The 4,481-nt window shown below is 41.4% G+C and overlaps 1 pseudogene; it reads right to left on the bottom strand.

Annotated features, from left to right (window-relative positions):
* Positions 1–1,119: 1,119 nt before the first annotated feature.
* Positions 1,120–3,493, bottom strand: LOC110563701 (triosephosphate isomerase-like; annotated as a pseudogene).
* Positions 3,494–4,481: the final 988 nt, after the last annotated feature.

Genomic DNA, 4,481 nt, shown 5'->3' on the forward strand with positions numbered 1-4,481 from the left:
TCATAGTAAATTCAAGGTAGAAAGCTTGTTCAAATATCCTGCAATGCTGAAAGAACAGTGGTCTTTGTAAGTTTAAATATCAAGATCTTCCTGGGACAGCTCATTGATAATTTGGATTATTTCAGAAAGTAAAATAAACACTCAAAAGAGGCCCAGAGAGACTGGGTTTGGTTTACCAGTTAACTATATAATTATTCATAACCTATTTTTTTTCTTTTAAATGCTTTTTCTCCTAAGATTTCCCCATTATAAAATGGAAATTAAACAAAAAGAAACATAATTTACAAAGTGGCTTTTAAATTTGTAAGTAAATAGGGGAAGAGGATTTATAAACCCTTGACTATTGGGCTAAGTTACATTTCCTTTTCTTTAGTATTGTATTGGTTTTCTAATGCTACCATTAAAAACTAACATGGACTAGATGTGTTTTAAAAAAGAAAAAAATACATTTCCCGCCAGTTCTGAAGGCTAGATGTTCACAAAATTCTTGACAAAACAGCCATGTACATGCTGTGTAGTTAGTTACAGGACATGTGTGTGTGTGCATGTGCTCACGTGTTTATGTGCATGCATGCTCACATCCCAACTGGTATCTTTTCTTCAGATAAGGACAAAGGGTATTTGATTAGCTTTCCACCAGCATAATCTCAAAATCTTTTTTTTTTTTTTTTTTTGGAGGGGAGGGCAGGTTTTTATTTCCCTTACATGTAGGATGGTTCACAAACACAGCCAGCAGACGGGCTGTGGGGGAGGAGAGTATCCCGCTTCTTAGGGTAAGAGGATCTTGGCCTTAGTGTACCCTGAAAAGGGAACGGAAGGTGATTTCACACTCCTGCCCTTCCTAGGGCCTGAAGGGCAGAGCTCTTTCCACTCCTTCCACCCCTCAGCCTGGAAGCCACCTTGGTGACATTGTAATCCTAACCACTGTAAGTGGTAGAGGGAGCGGCCTGGTCCCAACCACTCTAGAGAGGTGTAAACGGTTCAGGGAGGGACAGTGTGGATTAGGCCACAAGATGGGGCAGGTGACTTATCAGACACTTGTGACTGGTAGGAGCAGTTACAAAACGCCTCGGCAACCTAGTCCTAGCCTGGTGGGCACAGAGAGGAGATGGGCGGTGCTTATTGTTTGAGATTGACGATGTCCACAAATTCAGGCTTCAGCAATGGACCACTCACGAGGAAGCCTTCCACGTCAAGCTGGCTTGCTAGCTCTCTGCAGGTTACTCCAGTCACAGAACCTCCATATATGATTCGGGTGCTTTGAGCCACCATCTCACAGACATTGCATTTCAGCTGTCCCCGGAGCTTCTCGTGTATTTCTTGAGCCTGCTGAGGTGTTGTCACCTTGCCAGTCCCAATGGCCCACACAGGCTCAGAGGCCAGGATGACTTTGCTCCAGTCCTTCACATTGTCTGCGATGATCTTGGTTTGCTCGAAAACAACCTCCTCCATGACGCCAGCTTCCCTTTCATCTAACTTCTCCCCAATGCAGGTGATCACCCCAAGTCCCTCTACAAGGACATGAACCACTTTCTGCCCAATCAACTCATCTGTTTCCCTGAAGACATGCCTTTTCCCCAAGTGCCCAGTATTACGTATGTGGCTCCTAAGTCTTTGGTCATGCCAGGGCTGATTTCCCCAGTGAATGCTCCATTGGTCATTTTGTAGCAGTTCTGTGCGGCCCTGACAATTTTGGGATCTAGCTTCTGTCTGGAGAAGTCGATGTAGGGCGCAGAGGTGCACAAACCACCTCAGTGTCTGCCGGCAACTTGGCCACATTCAAGGTGCCGATGAGTTCTTCCTCCCGCTCATCTTCCGGTTGCCACCCACAAAGAACTTCCTACAAATCTTTATAAAGCCTAAATATCCAAATAATCCTATTATTGCTGGTGATGACTTGAGCTTTAGAATTGGAAACGTGGTTCAATTTATTTATTTTTATGTTTTTACTATTAATTTATTCACATTACATCCCAATCATAGCCACCTCCAGCCATTTCCTCCAAGACTCACCTAACCTCTCTTTTTCCCCCATCCCTGTCCTCTAATTCTCAAAAAGGAGATGTACTCCTCTCTTACCAACTGACCTCAGAGTATCAAGTCTTTTCAGAACTTCCTACTTCTATTCCTCTGTGGCCTGGCAAGGCTGTTTTGCACAGGAGAAGTGATCCAAGAATAGACAACCGAGTTCATGTTAGAGACTGCTCCTGGTCCCCTTACTATGTGATATACATGGAGACTGAGCCGCATATCAGCTATATCTGAGCAGGGAGTCTAGGTCCTCTCCATGCATGGTCCTTGGTTGGTACATCAGTTTCTGCAGGCTGTCCCTGGGCCCAGATTTGTTGATTCTGTTGGTCTTCTTGTGGAACTCCTGTCCCCTGCAGATGCTTCTATCTTGGCACTTTTCCATAGGACTCCCTGTGCTCTCTCAAACAGACAGTTTGGCTGTCTGTTTCAGCTTCTGCTTCCATTCCCTGATAGGTGGAGTCTCTCAGAGGACATCTATTGTAGGCTCCTGTCCTGTTCTCTCTCTTCAACTGGTTCTGGTGTCTATTCTGTTTTCCCTTTTGAATAGGAATTAAGCATCCTACCTAGGCTATTCTATGTTACTTGGCTTCTTTAGGTCTCTGAATTGTATTATGGTTATCCTGTATTGTATGGCTAATATCTGCTTATAAGTGAGTCTATACCATGTGTGTCTTTCTAGGTCTGGGTTACCTCACTCTGATATTTCAGTTTAGAAAGATGCATTTATCTAATTCATCACAAAAAGAAGAAAAACTTCTTAAGGTCACTATCGGAAACATTGGTTGCTCCATCATATTTGATTCTGTCTTCCACACACTGTAAAATTATATGACCCTTTCTCTTGTAACTGAGATCAGACTGATCCATTTAATCATTTGATTGAGTATACATGAAAATGTGAACTCTAAGTGCAAGGCTCTTGACAATCGTTTTCTGTGCCACTGTAACCTTACCCTTGATGTGAAAGTGTTGCAGGACTAAAGCAACCTACATGGCTGGGTCTCCGTGTACAGGGAAGCTCCCTGCTCAAACTTTGAATGCACACAAAAGAATCTTGTTTCACTGCATCATTGTGGTAAACACATCCAAAAGTAATGTGCGATGAATTACATCCTCATACAAATTTATTTATGTTGAGTGTAGAAAGGAAAGATGACTTGTTTTTAACTAAGAAAATGTGGGAGAAGTAATGGGGGTGTCAACTCCTCAATAGTTCACTTCCTGGTACAAAGATAAATAAGACATTAACATCCATGACTATCTTTTAAAGGATTTTTACTCTCCAGAATGCAGAGAGTAAAGAGACTCCACTCTCACCTTCAAGAAAGTAGATGCTATGATATAAACAGGCCAAGAGAAGAAGATACTACAAGAAACTACTGAAAATTCTCTGTATTTTCAGAGCATCTCTTTATCTACAGCTAGCAAAAAGCTGTACCTCCATCTTTGAAAATTCAACCATGTTTAGCCTGTGGATTATCCTCTTATAGCTAATATCCACTTATACGTGAGTTCATACCAAGGTGTGTCTTTCTTGGTCTCGGTTACCTCACTCAAGATGACCTTTTCTAGTTCCTTTCATTTTCCTGAAAATTGCATGATGTCTGTGTTGTTAAAAGATGAGTAGTATTCCATTGTGTAAATGTACCACATTTTCTTTATTCATTCTTTGGTTGTTTCCAGTTTCTGACTATTATGAACAAAGCTGCTATGAACATAGTTGAGCAAGTGTCCTTATGCTATGGTAGAGAATCTTTTGGGTATATGCCTAGGAGTGGTATAGCTGGGTCTTGAAGTAGGTCCTTTTCTAGTTTTCTGAGAAACCTCCAACTAATTTCCAAAGTGGTTGTATATGCTTGCATTCCCACCAGCAGTGGAGGAGGGTTCCCCTTGCTCCACATCCTCAGCAGCATGAGCTGTCACTCAAGTTTTTGATCTAAACCATTCTGTTGGGTGTAAGATGGAATTTCAGAGTCGTTTAGATTTGCATTTCCCTGATGACTAATGATGTCGAACATTTCTTTAAGTGTTTCTCAGCCATTAGAGATTCCTCTTTTGAAATTCTCTGCTTAGTTCTGTACACCATTTTTAAATTGAATTATTTTGTTTGTTGGTGTTTAATTTCTTGATATATGTATGTATATATATATATATATATATATAATTTTTGGATATTAGCTCTGTGTTAGATGTATGGTGGGTGAAGATCTTTTTCCATTCTGGGTTCCCTTTTTGTCCTATTAACAGTGTTCCCTTGCCTAGAAGAAGCTTTTCAGTTTCATGAGATCCTATTTATTAATTGTTGATTTTAATGCCTGAGCTTGAATCTCACTCAAAAGAGAAAATAAACAGACATCTGAAGTAGACAGAGGAAGGAAACTCGGTAAGAGTTGGGGTACAGAGGGGAACTGGGGCTGGCATTAAGTATAAGGAGAGTAGGGGGTAAGGGG

Source organism: Meriones unguiculatus, chromosome 8 (genome assembly GCF_030254825.1).
Source record: "Meriones unguiculatus strain TT.TT164.6M chromosome 8, Bangor_MerUng_6.1, whole genome shotgun sequence".
In the NCBI taxonomy this organism is placed as follows: Eukaryota; Metazoa; Chordata; class Mammalia; order Rodentia; family Muridae; genus Meriones; species Meriones unguiculatus.